The sequence below is a fragment of the Lichenostomus cassidix genome, chromosome Z (assembly GCF_008360975.1).
Source record: "Lichenostomus cassidix isolate B80296 chromosome Z, HeHo_3.0, whole genome shotgun sequence".
In the NCBI taxonomy this organism is placed as follows: domain Eukaryota; kingdom Metazoa; phylum Chordata; class Aves; order Passeriformes; family Meliphagidae; genus Lichenostomus; species Lichenostomus cassidix.
The window spans coordinates 12282311-12300658 of record NC_139511.1 but is presented as its reverse complement, the minus strand read 5'-3'; the positions used below and the strand labels follow the sequence as shown (position 1 = coordinate 12300658).

Here is an 18348-nt window from a genome sequence, read left to right as displayed (position 1 = left end):
TACATGCTCTATCTCAAAAACATTGGAATTACAGGATATATACAAAGAAACCATCAGACAGCAGGTTCACAAGGGCATATGATGACCATGTTATATGTAATTAGGTGGTGGGAATTCTGGCCATAAGGGCTTCTGAAAGCAAACAGCCTGGGTAAGTTGGTTAGATAAGTTAAAATGGCATAGTTCCATTTGTCTTGTTAAGCATAATGATACAGTATCCAGCTAGAGTAAAGGAAGATTTTCCACAGTTTATTTTTGGAAAATGAGAAGCATTCTAGGGAACAATTCTTATATGCTTTTTTTTTAATAGTTTTCTTCCCCCTGAAAATCCCCTACAGACTATTGTCAGGGAGAAGATAATAAGTGGACTTCTGATCTGATCCCATATGGCAGTCCTTGTGTCTAGACATCACATAGTATAACCATCCTAATTTTCCCTGCAAACCCTTTCTTTTTTCACATTATGCATATTGATTTTACAGTGTTGGAAATTAATACAGTACAAATGACGCATTCAGCACACATAATCAGCCAAGAGCCAAACCTAGCATGGCTTTGCTTCTGCAGGAACTCTGGTAAAAAAAAAAAAAAAAAAGAGTTTATGATCTTAGGAAGAAAGGGCAGGCAACTCAAGAAGAGTACAAGGATGCCATTAGGTCACATAGAGAAAAAATTAAAAAGGCAAAAGCTCAATTAGAATTCAATCTGGTCAATCACTGGTGTGAAAGATATTAAAAAATGTTTTTATAATACATCAGCAACAAAAGGAGAGCCAAAGAAAATCTCCATGCTTTACTGGACACACAGGGAAAACATGTCAGCAAGGACAAGGAAAAGGCTGAGGTATTTAATGCCCTTTGTGCCTCAATCTTTAACAGTAAGACCATTTGTTATAAAGGAAATCAGCCCCATGAACTGCTAGACAGGGAGTTCTGTAATCCAAGAGAAAGTAGTTAGTGATTTGCTGAGACATTTAGACACTCATAAGTCTATGGGACTGGATAGGACTCAACCAACAGTACAGAGAGCGCTGGTGGAAGAGCCTCGCCAAGCCACTCTCCATCATTTTTCGTCAGTCCTGGTCAACTGGGGAAGTCCTGGATAACTGCAGCTTGGCCAATGTGAAGGGCCAGAAAGATGTGGGGAACTACAGGCCTGTTGGCCTGAGCTCTGTTGTCTAGCAGGGTTATGGTGGAGGTCACCTTGAGTGTGATCACATGGCACCTGCAGGACAACCCAGCGATCAGCAGCAGGGGTTTAGGAAAGGCAGGTCCTGGCTGACCAACCTCATCTCTTTTAATTACCAGGCCACCTGCCTGGTGAATAAAGGGAAGGCTGTGGATGTTGTATACATGGATGTAGCAAAGTCTTTGAATGTCTCCCAGGGCATTCTCCTTGAAAAGCTGTCAGCCCATGGCTTGGACAGGTGCAGTCTTTGCTGGGTTAAGAACTGGCTGGATGGCCACACAGAGAATTGTGGTGAATGGTGCTGCATCCAGCTGGCTGCTAGTCACCAGAGGTGTTCCCCAAGTCTCAGTATGTCCCCTCAGAACAGGGGCCAGTCCTGTTCAATATCTTTGTTGATGATCTGGACAAGGGGATTGAGTGCACCCTCAGAAATACGACACTAAATTGGGTGGGAGTGTTGTTCTGCTGGAGGGTAGGAAACCTCTGCAGATGGATCTGGACAGGCTGGACTGGTGAACTGAGGCCAGTGGGGTGGCAGGACGTTCCCCTCCTCCTCTCTCTCTTTCTCTCTGCTTGGTCACAGAAGATGGATGGCTCCAGTTAGGTTGATAGCCTGGCCGGGGTTATCTGTTGGCACCCAAAAGTCAAAAACCATTACCCGTAACTCATATTGTGGAATGAAGAGAGAACGTGGAAAATAAACAACAGTAATGTTTTTGTGATCACCCAGGGTACACTTTTATCCTATAAAAACTCATGGATTTTCAGAATAGGTAGAAGCTTTTCTACATGTATACTGCAGGGTGAGTGAAAGCCTCTCCCCAGAGTCTGGACCCAGCTCTGTGGTAACTTCTTCCAAGATTGAGGGCACATTCTAATGTATCCCAGCACCAAAATTGGATTTTGGTAAGATCATTGGTTTCCTAAAATTGTATTCTTCTTTGCTAGCAATAATAACAATAATAGGTACCTTTCAAGTGCTTTATTGTTCTTGGCTATCCTTAGGCAATATATATGTATGTTTGTTTTGCTATGAGTAGCTTTTCATATATTGTCTAGTAACAAGTTGTCTGGCTTTGCTCCATTCTCTCTTGTTTCTAATAAACAGTAATCCATTTTATATTAGACCTAATAAGCCGTCATTACAAGGACTTGCAACCGAGACTGGGTTTTTGGGGTGCTGGTCGCTCTGAAGAGGTTGATCACTGGTTGTCATAGGCGTAGACAGCTGGTAAAATGTATCCACCCTCTGTCTCCACTCACAACAAATGGTATGAGCTTCAACAAGGCCAAGTGACAAGTCCTGCACTTTGGCTACAATAACCCCATGCAACACTATAAGCTGAGGAAAAAGTGACTGGGAAGCTGCCTGCTGGAAAAGGACCTGGAGATGCTGGTCAACAACCCACAAGACAGAGTCAGTTGTACCCAGGTGACCAAGAAGACTGATGGCATCCTGGCTTGGATCTGCAACAGTGTGGCCAGCAGGACAAGGGCAGTGACTGTTCCCCAGTACTCAGCACTGGTGAGGTCACACTTTGAATCCTGTGTCCACTTCTGGACCCTTCACTTCAATGAAATCATTGAGGTGCTGGAACGAGTCCAGAGAAGGGTAATGGAGCTGGAGAAGGGTCTAAAGTCATATGAGGAGCAGCTGAGGGAGCTGGGGTTGTTCAGCCTGGAGAAAAGGAGGCTCAGGAGTGACCATATCACTCTCTATAGATGCCTGAAAGGAGGTTGTAGCTAGGTGGGGGTCAGTCTCTTCTCCCAGGCAACCAGAGACAGGACAAGAGGAAATGGCCTCAGGCCGTGTCAGGGTTAATTCAGGCTGGACATCAGGAAGAATATCTTCATGAAAAGGGTTGTTGAACGTAGGAACAGGCTGTCCAGGGAGATGGTGGAGTCCCCATCCCTAAAGGTGTTCAAGAAATGACTGAACTTAGTGCTACAGTTTATTTGACAGGGTGATGATTGGACAAAGGTTGGATTCAATGATATAAGAGGTCTTTTCAAACCTAAATGATTCTGTGATTCTGTGCTTTTCCAATATTGTGAGGTACACCCAGATGACTAAAGAGTAAACATGCAACTGTTTACTTATTCCACAACAGCCAGCGGAAAATTAATAACTGCATAAATTAATGATACAAAGGTACAGTTAAGGATGCATGATTGATAGAATTAACATGCATATGGAGGAATGAGAAAATATCAGTGCATAAGTATAGAGATGGGAAGTGAAAACAGAGTGATGACATGAATGCAAACATGGGTCTGTAATTTCACATACCTGCTCTTCAACCACACACCAGAACTTTGCTCAAAAGACAGATTTGGATTTGTAGTTGTCTGCAAAGTGACAGCTAATGCAAAGAGACTACACCCACCATGAAAAATATTGCTTGCATGTGCGAATATGCCCATATTAGTCCTCAAATGTTAATTAATAAAACACATATACACATGCAATAAATAATGAAATCTTTGTTCACTATCAGAGTACCCAGCTACACAGAAAATTTCATAAACATTACCAGGAAATATACTCTGTGTGCTCATGTCAGAGCTTAAAATTGCTTTTGCAAGCAGCCATCAGACAAGCATGCAAATGGATATGCTGGATCAGCCATCTGGTGCAGACTTTGTTTACAGTATCTAGACTAACCAGCTTAGCAAAGGATATGCTGTAGTTTAATGAGAATTAGAGGGCTAAGTGCAGAAACTCCTGAGCAAAATTCCACAGATATATTACATGGATCAAACTCAAAGGCTGTTGGATGACGTTTTCTACTGCCTCTAAAATATCTGCATGTAGACAGGGATATTTTCAGAGTTTCCTAAAATGTTTTTGTATCCTAGAGACAGCGAACTAGTCAAGTTTATTAATAGTCTAACCATGAAATCATTTAGTGAGGGTAATATAGCAATTCATGAGAAATGCTCATGACAGATGCAGCATAAATATAACTGTAATTTTTTAATATCTCACTTGTATTACCTTAGCACGCAGAGGCAGAGACTGAGCCAAACGCAGCCTCCTGAAATGACTTCTTTTCTATTTATACACATTGAATAGTAACTGAAAAATTCAGTCTATCAAGTTGTTCAATTCTTGTAGGAAAACAGCCTTTGTCCCAGACAGAAGAAGACAACTGGACAAATGAAAAACACACAAGAAAAGCAAATAGCTTGCAAACATCATTCCAGTGCTGTCTTTCTGAAATCTGTTTAGTCTCAGCTGGTTTAAATTTGAATGGTTAAAAAAAGAAGTTACATTTAAATAGTGCTAAAATTAGTCTTGACTGAGCTTTTCATGTGTCTTTGTGGGTGTCCCTGACAACTGTATCCAACATTGCCAAGTCCACAATGAAACCATGCCCCAAGTACCACATCCACACATATTTTAAATCCCTCCAGGGATGGTGACTCCACCACTGACTTGGGCAGCTGTTCCAGGGATTGATAACCCTTTTGGTGAGAAAAATTTTCCTAATATTTAATCAAAATCTCCTCTAGCACAACTTGAGGCCCTCTCTTCTTGTCCTGTCACTGGTTGTATGGGAGAAGAGACCAATCCCCACCTGGCTAGAAGCTCCTTTAAGGCATCTGTACAAAGTGATGAGGTTCCATCTGAGTGTGCTTTCCTTCAGGCTCAGCCTCCCCCCTGCCCCTTCAGCTTCTCCTCCCCAGACTTGTGCTCCTATCCCTTCCCCAGCTCCATTTCCCTTCTCTGGATTCAGATCAGCACCTCCATGTCCTTCTTGCAGTGAGGAACCCAGCACTGAAGGTGTGGCCTCACCATTTATGAGTAGAGGGGGACAGTCACTGTCCTAGTCCTGCTGACCACACTGTTCCTGACCCAAGCCAGGATGCCATTGGCCTTCTTGGCCACCTGGGCCAATGCTGGCTTGTGTTCAGCCACTGTCAACCAGCACCCCAGGCCCTTTTCCCCAGGCAGCTTTACAGCCGCTGGCTCAGCCTGTGGCACTGCAGGGGATTTTTGTGACCCAAGGGCATAACCTGGCACTGAGCCTTGACTCTGAAACACGTTTTTTAATGCTGGACCCCAGGGGTTGCTTACTGCCTTCTAACACATTTTAAGATAGAGGACAGAAAACAGACAAGATTTAATGTAATAGCATTTTTGTACAGCTTTAACTTTTCTGAATATTTCTTCATGCAAAATGATATCCCAAATTTCTCCTCATTTGTCATAGTTTTTTTTTTTTTTTAATATGCCAGTTATACAAGGTACCAGTTTGTTTCTTTCTAATTTTTCCTGGTAATATGACTTATCAGAACTTAGGGAAGAATGCTATTAGAAAAAGAATTAGTCATATGTTTCTATAGAGAGATACAATTTTAATTTTATCTGAAATTTGGTGGTCAGTCTGCATATTACTGTTTGGATGTGTTGTTGCTTACTGCCAGGCTGAGTAACATCTGAATGAGGGTACTGAAGGAAGAAACATGGAAACTATAATCAACTGCTTATTGCTAAGGCTTTTCAAGGGTTTTGGTTTTTTTAAATAATGAAGTAATTTTCTTGAATAAGATGATTTCTTTGACTGGGTTCTCCCTTCTGCTGCAGCATCACATACCCAAGAGGTAATACACCTTGTGCAGCATGGAGGTGTTTTCTGCATGCAGTTTACTGTATGTTTTGTTTGAAGGAGTGCAAGAAACCAACAGTTGGCTTTACCATGGCTCTTACTATTTTAGGCAGTCAAAGTCCTCTGGAAAAATAGGGAAACAGAGTATCCCCTGAGCGAAAACGAGCAGAGTTTCTGGAGTGATGCATAGCTCCAGTCTTAGCAGTGGTGGAGTACTGATCATGTACCCACAAGAAATCACCCACCCAGAAAATACTGAAAAGAAAGAGGGAAGGAATGTTTCCTAAGAGGCCAAGGGGAATTGTGTGAAGATTGTACAGTGCAAGATACAGTCAATTCCTACTGGAATGGAGCACAAGACCAGTAATGAAGATTACAAGATTACAAAGTACAGAGGGAAAAGGGAGTTCACTTATTCTCATTTAATATCTCTTCCTGATATTCTGTTATTTAAAGTTTCCTTGTGTTTAGGAATTAAATTTTTAAGAAAACCTTGCTTGAGTGATAGCACTAATGAGAATGCTTACAATAAGACAAATTTTTACAGTGCCACCTGAAATCTCAGCTCAGCCAAGTCTCTCATCATGCACCCCTTGGATGATATCAATACTCAGCTTCTGGGTTACTGTGGCTGTACAAAAAAAAGTATCAATCAGGCTGCAGCAAAAGTTAAACTGTAAAATCACCCTATGATTCCTTGCTAACTGAAAAATTACTTTCCCTAGTCAGAAGCTGGAAGAAAGAACAAAATAAAATGTATTTATCCAATGAAGAGGCAGTTTACATTATAATTATTTGTTCTGCTTGCTAAACATGGAAACATACAGCTATGTAAAAGACAGTTAAACCTTCCTTAATCTGTGGGAATTTTTTCAGTAGGCACTACAACCCTCCAAATAATTTTTCTCCAATATAGTCTCTTATCATGGAAGTTTTTATAGCTGTGAGAGTGTTAGCTGCCCACTTGCACTTGTTTCTTCTGACAAAGCCAAACAAACCAAATGCTGTTTCTGAGAAACTTCTATAGACATGCTGGCAGCTGGAGTGAAGCCTTGTTGCTAAGCTTGGATAGTTTTTCAGCTAATGTTAACATCAGTCTTCCATTAAATAATCTATCAATAGCTGCTGAAGAGACAGGCATTAGCCAGACCTTTCCTCTTTGCTCTTTCTGCATGACAACAGATCTCTCCAGCCTACTAGAAGATAAATTTGCTAGTAAGGAGAAGTATCTGTCTCTCCTATACCCTGGTTTTTTGTAGTCACAGTGTATTAGGCTTCAGGAAGACCCTTTCCCTTTCATCTCCTGGGCGTTTGGATTTCCTCTGATCTTGCTCTTTGTCAGTCAGTGACCCCAGACTATTGCCCTATTCCTTATTTTTTAATTATTTTTTAAAATTAAAAATTTTAAAAGCCTCTTCTACTCACTGGACTACATCCAGTTACTTTAAAGAAACCTCCTACTTTACCGCTGCCTCCCTGAAATTCCTGATTTTGTGAGAACAGGTCTAACCATGCTCTCCATCAGTAAATGGTCCCACTCCTTTGCTCACTATACCACGTTTAGCTGGTAAATGCAAATAGCCAGGGAGGGACACAAAGCCCTTGCACAGCAGCACCTTGGCTCAGTCTCACTCATGTGTGACTTAATTTCCCTGAGGTTAATGCTATTTTATACCAGAGCACAGGCTAAGCCAGACTGAGTTTAATTCAAAGTATAAAACTCTTCTCTGTGGCTACAATATGTGGAAAAAGCTCATGCTGCCCTCACATTGCCCAAAGCAGAAAAAGCAACTTGCTTCACTCTGTTGGGTTCTCAGGTGATGGAGATGCAGGTAGTATTCTGATACCCTGTCCTCTTTTAATTCCAAAGTAACTTTTTGTGAATACAAGGAGACTAAAATTATAATTTTAATAACAGAGTTAGTAATAGACAAACGACAAGACAGAAATACTTTTAAAAGTCTTTTTTAAGGCTGTGAGTCTGTAAAGGCATGCCAGGCCACACCTCATAGGTGTCACATCAAAGCTAAGGTAGCACAACTACCCGTAACCTCTTCTCCATTGTGCAACATGTCTGATTTGGGCCTGTCACTCTTCTGGACATATTGCAAAAAACATCTGTTCATTAATGTTTCTTTGGAGAGCAATGGGAAAAGTCTTCCTGAAGTGATGTAGGACTGCAACAAATATTCTGTAACTAAGATAGTTCAGATCAGAGGTCTTGATATTATTATTAACTATATGTTAGATTCCTGGAAATTTTTCTAGGCAATCTTTTCACCTTAATTACCACCTAAATTTAAAGGAATACAAATTCTGCAAATCTTGACAGGCAAGCTGCTCTTTCTGCATCTCAGTTTTCTCCTGTGTCAAAGATACTCCTGATCAATTCAAGACCTTTTCAACTACAAATCTCTAAGGAAACAAAGATTAATGGGAACATACACACTATGGTATTGGTGAGGGAGGATGAAAGGCTTACCATTGGTTGCATGCTGGGATGTAGAAAACTCTCTGTTGGTGGAATTAGTTTGTTCAATCTCTGTGAAGGAGCACAGAGACTGGTGAACTGGCACCACTTGCCAATCCAGCTGTGTAGACAAAGAAAAGTGAAATTCAAGCCGGATCAAAGCATTTCATCAAGACACTTCTGCACAGCTTTATAACCAGTTTGCTTAAACTGACTGGGCAGATCTACAGTGCATGTTTCAAGATGAAGCTCATGGAAGGTGTAGGAAGAGCTCCAGTTGCCTGCAGTGGGCTTTGGAATAGGACTTGTACATTCAAAGGCACTTCCCTAAGGTTCATCAGTGACATCAGGAGCTGCCTGACCACTGCTGTGGGGGGGACATATAGAAAAGCCTTGCTGCTGGATCCCGTTTGCTGCTGCTTCCCCTTCCTCACCAAAAAGCATTTTGGGGACACCTCCTACATGACGCAGTGATTGCTCAGCGAGACACATGGACACTGCATGACCTGGGAAGCGATTGGATGGGGAGGTGTGTGATTGGCAATGCACTTGGCCAACCAGTGCCTAGCCTGCCTAATGCCGGCTATAAAAAGGCTTGGTTTCTTTATGCAATAAAGAGATATTCTGCTAACCATCCACGGAGATTGTTACTTCATTCCCCAGTGCTGCAGCAGTGGGCAGACAAATGTGCTTCGCCTTGCAGCACCCAGGCATTTCACTTATGCACCCACCAGTTTTAATACACAGACCCCGTTAGTCCAAGCTGTGCCCTGAACACAGGATCCATCCTTTTGTCTGCTAATCTCTGCTCCTTATGCATGGGTTTCACAAAGTTAAAAAAGGACAAATCAGTTAAAGAGGGATTTTCAAATCTTCTTCCCCTTTATGAGAACTTAAATCTGCATCCCTCCTTAGTGCTCCCATTCCCAGCTCGTGGGTGAGCAGCAGGGTCTCCTTTTCTTCTACAGGAGCGAGTATTTATCAAAGTGGGGGAGATGAGGACAGGTCTTCTGACACAAATCCACTGTTTGTGTGATTCTGATAAATACATATCATAATGTTGGCTTTTCGCAAACATTACGATGGATACTATGTGTATTGTTTTAATTCTTTTCTTATAGAGGTAGCCTGGCTGTGAAAAATTGCTGTGTAATGATGACTAAGGTCTTTCTTTCTGGTGCTAGCTGAGTTTAGACATAGTAATAAAATAGCTGTTATAGTTTTATTAGAATGCTTGAACTGCCTGCTTGAACTGGGTAACATCCCACGAACGGACCCTGCCTCTGACACTCCAACTATCAGCACCTGTCGCCTGCAGGAACCACAGTCTGGGAGTGATAACAGATCAATGACAGACAACTGCACATGCTCCGAGGAGGCAGATCAGTTCCCAGAACATGCAAACTAGCTTGGAGAAAAATATGACTATGTATAACTGATTATGAATATGCATTTGGCTGAAGGGTATGTAAAGGGTGTCTCTGTCCATACCAGGTGTGCTTTTTTGGCTGAATGACAAACCAGCCAGTGCTGACCTTTTGCTTTTATCTGTCCCCTATTGTCTTTTATTAAACCTTTTTAACCCTAACAGGAGAGTGGACCTTGTTTTTCACATGATCAATCAAGCACTCTTCTCTCTGTGTGTGGTTGTGTTAATAACTCTGTGTTTTGATAGACATGTGACAGCAGTTCCCATCAGGTAGAGTAGCTATAGAAACTGCTAGTGCTGCTGCTTTGCTGGTATCAACTCACAAGGTTCTGATAAAAATATAGCTCACACTATCTTCCTGTGTGAATGCCAGCGATTGATACAGTTACTGAGCCTGGTTCATGCAAAGTCCAATTTATTGTACAGAGCGTGTCTTTTTTATGCTGTTACACACTATAGCTTAGCTGTTACAAGAACTTTGGTTTCCAGGGTTACATGTTTTACTTTTCTTAAGGGCTACTGATCACCGTCATCTCCCTTAACCTCTTCCATAAACTACTTATGCATAATGTAAACACAAACTTGTCTTACTCTCTGTCTCAGCCCCTGCTAGGGGTGATTCAGCTTATCTCTCTTAATGTTTCACATTAACTGATAAGAAAATACCTCTGCAGCTGCAGGACCTCGAAGCTCCACTCTGAACTCCCACATGTAAACTTCTACATCTTGGAAGCAAAGACATCTGACTGTCATACAAATGGTTCTTTCTGACTTTAAATCTCTGAACATGGAGGTGGAAACTGCTGCTTTGTTTTGGTTTTTTTTAATGAGTTGGCATTATCTTATCTCTTCAAAGCAATTTGTGGTGTATTTGAAGAGACATTGAGGCTCACTCATAATTGTATCTGGGTTTGCAGTTAAACACTATATGGTCAATATTTTCCATAATTTACTAAGCTTAAGTTAGACAAATTAAGTGTGTAGTTATGCTTAAGTATACAGTTGTGTTATAGCTAAATTTATCATTTATGATACACAATAATGGAACTTAAGTATAAATCTTTAAAAGACCTTATGAGGTTAATAAAAACCCCTACTTTTGTGCAAAATCAGTACCAGGTGAAAATTTGTCATCACTGTCTGTTCTTTGACCTCCATAGTGTTTATGAGGGCATGTTTTTTTAAGATAAGTCACTAGACAATCCGTATCAAAAAAAGCTGACCACAGGGGAAAAAACTATGAGGATGTTCACCAGCTTGTATTACTTCAGGTCATGAAATACACCAATCAGCTAACAACCTGAATTACCATCTCTGTAATCCAAACCTGAGAGCATTTCATGCATGTATTTCCTCAGGGCAAAGCTAGGAGACAGTGCAGTACTATTTTGGATTGCAGGCACTGCAGTGGCATTTTCTTCTGTCTTCTGATATGCAGGGAGAGGTGACATGATCTGACAGGTTTTGTACCAAAAAAAATATAAACAGAGATTACACTAAAATATAAATCCAAGTTAGGAAGTCCATGTCACCACAGAGATGTCAATAAAGATGAAGAAAAGAGAGTGAGGAAGGTCTAAAAGATGACAAGACTCTCCTTTTCAAATACAACCAATTTCAGAAAGCAGTAGCATATATTGAAAAGAGATCTTGAGGGAGGAGGTCTAGTAGAAATCAAAAACGGTGACTTTTTTCTACTACCACTACCTTCTAATATCTTCAGGTGAAGTAGGATGGGAGCAGATGTTGCCAGCTCACTTATTTACCATGTAGCTTACCAAGTGTAGCCAGGGACAGTACTTCCACCTGTCCTGTTGTTGGCACTGGAGGGGTCATCAGGCCACCCAAGGTAGTGTGAGGGCTCAGTCCCAAATTGTGGACTGCCTGTACCCCAGAAACACAGGATTTTTTGTCAGTGAACATATGCACATTTTGATTTTCTTTGCTGTATAGAGGAGCATGTGGTTTGGCAGATGGAATTTTTGCATCCTCAGGAACAGAGTTTTGCTGCTTGGTTTTGCATGAAGAGAAGCTGGCCAGCTTTTGTCCCTTCTTTGTCTCCCATTGCCTGCAGCAGAAAACCACTTCTCCCAAACAACAGATACACATGAAGCTGAACCTTCACATTCTAGCTGTCTGACTGATGAGACTCCTGTCTCAGAAACTGATGTTTTGGAACTGGCGTCCAAACAAATAGGCATGGCATTCACACTGACTTCTGCTCCAGAGCAATGTTTAGTCTTTCAATTACATTATCTTGCTTTGTTTCTTTGTAGACACCGTGCCTGAAATACCACCTGCAACTGCTCCATCCTCTTCCCAGAGACTGCTTCCTGGGACTCTTGGGACACCACTTTTGGGATATTCTATCCCACTCCCTGCCTACATAGGCACTTTTTAGGTGCCTCCAGCTGCCAAGAAGTAGCATACACACATCAACGCCATGTCACCCCTGCCTTACTGTCAGCATCAGGAAATAATTCTTTTTCTGGACACCCTGTACAGCTCTAACAAAAAATGCTCCTTCTGAAAACAGTCCCTAAATGCTTTCACAGAGGACTTTGTCTCCCTCCAGTGACTGTTGAGTACCTGCAATGAGTGGCCTCCTAATTTTTTTAAAGTTAGATGGTTTAAGTGGTCCCCATAAGATTAGAAAAACAGACCAAATCTGAGATATCTCAGCTGACTTTTTGTGTCTTGTGGGAGGTATATTTTCTCATGTCACACTGCACTGAGCTTACTGATGTGCCAAAATACATCTTTGAGGCAGGATAACAAGACTTACGTGCTTCACTTCCCTTGTATTTGTGGCATCCTCTGTCCATTGAACATTTGTGCCTACTCTTCGCAAATACAAATACTCCTAATAAATTTATCTACATTTTTTACCTCCCCAAGGAAGACACCTTCAGTGCTTTTCAGCCCATAAAACTACTTATGTAAACAAGACTTCTTGTTGTTCTTGTCTTTTTTCAGTATCTACTTACAAACCTGTCTTAGACTTTTGTTTTCCCCAGCATTCTAATAGGTGTGGTTTCCAATTTTTCAGCTTCCCTTTTTAAAGGTGGATCTGAGAATGTGTGAACATAAAGGAATATTCTCATGAGGGAATATTCTCATGTGACACACTGTTCCTGAGTTGTACAAAAATGCAAAATAATCTTTCTGCACATCACCTTTTGAGAACAAGGGATTTGGGGATTTTTTTCTGTCAGTCTCAAGATGAGAATTACTACAGATGCTCAACAAGGTTATTACTTTTTAAAAGAAGCTCCATTGTGCAAGTGGCAGCAATCATTGACCCTTGATGCATGACCACATTTGACCTGCATGAAATGCATGACCACATTTGACCTGCATGAACTAGAAAATGCTTTGACTGACACAAGTCAAAACTAGAATACACTCTATGACTTCCATATAACTAATGTTGTTTCCCTCTTGTCCAAAAAATCTGCAGTTGCCAGTTGTAAGTTTCAATTAATTAATAAAATACTGGAAAGGACAGAGCTATAAATTGAGCATTAAGACTCCTGTCAGGAAAACACTTCATTTGACAGTTTTTCCATTGACTCCAATTTTTGAGGTCTACTGGTTGACTAGTTCCTAAGTCAACACATGTTGCACTGATTATCCGGGAAACTTCAAGTAGGCTGTCGTGCATTGCTAAATTAAGCTGCCCTGTGTAGAACTACACAGTTACTCTTACCAGTCAACCTGGATATCTTATTAAAAAGTCATATTTTTTGATTAAAATAATTTTCTATAAAACTGTTACTTGGCACTATTTGTGCTGCCATCCTGCAGTTTCTTCTTAATTAATCATACATCAGGCTCTTCACTGTGCTGTGTCAGACTAATCATTAATTATTTTATTTTTCATGTGTAACATAATGTCATTAAAAAATTTAGGGCTATACAGAGAGAGAAACTTTATCATGAGTGATTTAGGACTGTTCTTGGTACTTCTGCTGAGTAGGAAAAGGGTTGTTACTGGCAGTAATATACACCTCTTAAGAAGTATAAAGTAATTGTCATCCACAGGCACTCAAGATCTTGGTGAAAAATGGTCCTGAGTAGTGTAGTTATGCACCTAATAGCTTTTAAAAATTATCACAGGAAAAGAGTTTTGCAATATTCACTCTTCTTCTATTTCCAGTCAGTGTCATCCTTGTTGTAAGACTAAAAGATCCAAAAATCTATGTATAAATTCACAAATTTTTCCCAGCAAAACATCAACTTTTGGTCATATAGGCACTGTCCTAGAAAATTATTCATTTCAAAATATATCATGAGTGAGATTTTTTTGATGTGTCTTTGTCAACACACTGGACAACAAATATGGTCCAGAAGCAGAGCAGAGAAGATGAATGCAGACTTGATTAGTTGGGATGGCTGAAAGAGGGGAACTGTGAGCAGTTCACCAAAGAAAAACAATACTTCATGTAAGAGGATAGAAGGGTGATCAAAGGACAGATGCTTGTCATCTGTTTAAGACACACAATGTGCTTTACCTCTGCCTTCCAGATAAGCTGTGGGCAACAGGAAAGAAATCCCATGCTGAATGCTAAACCTGTGATATTAACCTAGCAATAGCAAATGTGAGAATCAGTGTTTGGACAATCCAGCAGGGAGGGTTGCTGCTGTTGCTATTGTATGGCTACAGTGTGGTGGGAAGTAGTGAGAAGCTGTCTTTGTCACCAGCACAATAAACTGAGGGAAGAAAAGTTTTGTCGGGAAATTTCAACAGTTAGTCTTGATCTAAAAACCCAACCAGGAGCACCATCTGAAAAGAATAGAAAATGCAAACAGGCATTGGAAGGAAATAAGGGTTGTCATACACTGCATCCCCATTCTGGCAGCACAGTGGAGGGGGTTTGCAAACAAATCGAAATCTCACATGAGGTTGCTTGTCACAAACAGACCAGTGATGGTGAGGTATTAGGGAAAAGTGTGTGATACATACTTGGATGAATCACTTATTTCTGTGGCTGAAGGGAATCAATGTCCACAACTCAGTCTGTGGTGTCTCTCAGCCACCCCTCCTTGTAACTGCTGTCATTGCTGGAATCCCCAGAAATGTCAGGGACAGACCAGATCCTGCCATTCAATCCCTCCAGATCACATGCACAGACCTATTGTCTAACAATGCTAAATTTCACAAGTGAAAGGAGATCACTGTCCTCTTGCCAAGAATGCAACCATTTAAAGTAGAAATTCAGGACTCTTGAGGGATTCCTGAACAGCTCAGTTCTTCACATTAGTCTCATTTTAAATGAGTGAGGTCAGGCTATAAGGACAATATGTGTAGCAGGAAATGTGTATGATTGTGAAAAGATGCCTATCTTTACAAAGGGTAGGTACTCCTCATTTTTCCCTTCATTAAACGAGTAACAAAACAACCTGTTTGACAAAGAACTGTCTTCCAGTAGCGCTGTCTATACTGCAATGCTTTAATTACTCCTTAGGGGAAAATGCTAATAATATTGTAACTATTTAACTATCTGTTCTTTCCCATTTGAGAGCACAGACTGCAAGTAGAGTTTTATGTTTTACTCACTGTTGTTTTCTTAATTCCATTCTTTTCTTCCAGTTTTAAAAGTTGATTTGTTTTTTAGGGGCAAGTGAACGAGACAAGTTGCCACTGTCAGGAAATTAGAAGGATTTTTTGTTGTCAAAAATGGGTTTTAAAAGAAAAAGGTTATTTTCTAAAAGGCAGGGTCTTGGTTTTGTTAATCTCTTCTGGAAATCGAAAGATATTATTTTATCCAATGCACCAAAAAAAGAAATATTTATTTAAATACTCAGCTATACTACAAAAAGTAAATACTTGCTGCTTTCTGGCCTACCAAATATTTGTCAGTATGAATTGTATCATGGATCAGGGAGTAGAAAGGACAGCATAATTTTACTTGTGTTCAAAATAATTCCTTCTTCCAGCAAAGCTAATTCCGTCAACAAAAGTATTTGTCTCTTCACTGCTGAAATAAAACATTATGAGTCTGTCTGACAGACTCTCACTCTCCCATTGGGATCAACTGAGAGCAAAACTGCTGCTTTCATCCACTTCACAAAATCACAGAATACATTACCTGAATTTTTAAATGTGTGCTTAATAAACCTTTTAATCTTGCAAATGTCTGCAAAGTGCATGTATTAACTTTGAAATCATTACAGTTACAGTTTGTCTGTGGTTCTCAATTCTAGTCCAGTGTTGTGGATTGTACTACTGGAAGAGAAGCTCCTCCATTGCTTTTGGAAAATTTAGTGGAAGTCTTGTAATTGCTTATGCCCCAAGTCCAGAGGCTTCGTTAAGAGAAGAAGTGATCTTATAAGGCCACCTCTAAATCAAAAAGTGAAGCTCTCAGGGTGACAATATGCCATAGGAGTTGTAGCATTACATCCGTACAGGACAACAAACCTAAATATCTTTGGGCTCTACATTTCAATTTCAAAAATACATAATCTCCATATTGCTTAACATTTTAAAATATATATAGTCCAAAGTATGTGTAATGAAGTGAATGGAGAGAAAAGGAAGTATAAATTTAATTTTGATATTTCATATTTGTCAATTTATTTGATTAGTGACTAATCGGTTACAAAAACAACAATGGTGTTCTTATGTGCTGCAGTGACTCTGGATGTCTACATTGGAGTCTAGAGTTTGTTTTATAAGGAAATTTTAGTTATATGAGAAACCTGGAGATCCTCAAAACTAGATCTAAGAATGGAGGGGGTAGAAAGCAGCTCCAATCCTTAATAACGCCTTTTGATATCTAACACCTAACACTTACCTCTATTGCTCTGGACACAGCAATGGGGGGCAAAAGTGCAGGTTACTTCTATCCATTTTGATCTTGTTCTTTCAAAAGTGTCCAACAGAGAACAGATTTTGAATTTCATTTCATTAATTGTCCCTTTTCTGTTTGTGAAAATCATATGATAGGCATTTTGATAAAGCTGAGAAGTAACTGAGCATCTAGCCATTGTATTTAACAACTGTCAAGCATGAAGTCACAGAGGAAGACCGATGTATATATTCCTATAAGCAAATAAAAGCTTAGCCCAGAAAATAATCTTGATACAACAGTCCTTAGGGCAATGAAAAACTATTTGGCTTGCAAATATTTAGAGCTTTGTTGTCATTGTATTTGCCTTTTGAACTTCGGTTGCTGAACAACAGATAAAATCTTTTTCGTGTTTATAGGTTTGTCTGAAAATTCATACAAAACAAAACAAAGCCTCATAATATTTTAGGAAGAAAACCTATTTATTTAAATATTTTGGGATGAATAATCACCAGCAAAACAAAAGGGCTGCGTAAGAAGTAGGGTCTGCCAGCAAAAACAAGACCATGATTCTTCATCACAGCCCCAGTTAAAACAGTTTTGAATGGGTCAGCTGACACCTTAAATTGCAGTTTTCTGCCGATTTCCCAACGTTTTTGTTTTACTCCCTGTAGCAGCAAAACTCTGTCACTGGGAAGGGCCTATTAAGCTCAAGGAAACTAATGTTCATTAATAGACATGCATTTCCCTTCAAGGGTTAGTTCTCGTGCTTTCTGATGGAAGTGAGGGTTAGTGACCAATAACGAAAGGCGTGGCTGCTGGGAACTTACTCCTCAAGTTGTGCTTCCCTAAGGAAGAGTTCACATACAGAGACCCAAATCTACAAGCCCTCACCTCTTTCTGTGGACAGCAGCAAAACCTCCGCAGGGATGCACAGGTCAGGGTAGGGAGGACCAGACAGCATCCGCGCCAGCTGACAGAACCACTGCATGTCCCTAAGAGAGGATAAAAATAAAATTATTGAGATAAAATTTCAATACATAAATAGATAATAAAACCAAACAAAAATCCTAAAACACATAAACACAACAAAAAGCCCACTGAACATATACATTACAAAAAAATAAAAAGGAAAACTAACTAAAAACCACAACTGTTCTTTTCCCCGCTGCAAGTGTTTTTTCAGGTCTCATCTTTTTTTGTTACAATTTTTCAGCAGCCCTCCTGTCTCCACACCCATTCTCAGTTCGATCCCTCTCTTTGCCCTCGTTACACCGCGTTTTCCTCAAATTTCCTCTCCCCCTTCCCTCGCATTTTCCCCTCACCTTTTACAAATTTCCACCTTTTTACCCTGTTTTTTGCTTTGGTCCCCGGCTGCTACAGAGGCACCTTCGGCCGACACACGGCCGCACTTCCCAGTGATTTTCCGCAGTTTGGAGTATCTCTTAAAAAGCAGAAAGTCTTCTTTATTTTTAGACTTATTTCGATTTTTATTTTACTTTTTTCCTTGCAAAGCACGGACACGGGCGGGGGCGAGGACGTGCTTGCTCTGTCCTGCGTAGCAACCGTGTGCCTTATCACTGCTGTCATTATTTTTCCGTCCTGTTCCGGTGTTGCCCCGTTTCTCGGCCCCCCGAGGCGGCGGGACGGCGGTGCGGGGTCCCTGAGGAAGCGGGAGGATGCGGGATGCGGGATGCGGGATGCGGGATGCGGGAGGATGCGGGATGCGGGAAGCGGGAGGATGCAGGATGAGGGATGCGGGATGCGGGATGCGGGATGGATGCGGGATGCGGGATGCGGGATGCGGGAAGCGGGAGGATGCGGGATGCGGGATGCGGGAGGATGCGGGATGCGGGA

At 40.8% G+C, this 18348-nt stretch overlaps 1 long non-coding RNA gene across 1 annotated transcript; it reads right to left on the bottom strand.

Annotated features, from left to right (window-relative positions):
* Positions 1-16952: 16952 nt before the first annotated feature.
* Positions 16953-18191, bottom strand: LOC146424398 (uncharacterized). The gene is made up of 2 exons (XR_014846802.1): positions 17842-18191; positions 16953-17486 (listed from the first exon to the last, which is right to left on the bottom strand). It is a non-coding gene; the product is annotated as an uncharacterized LOC146424398 (long non-coding RNA).
* Positions 18192-18348: the final 157 nt, after the last annotated feature.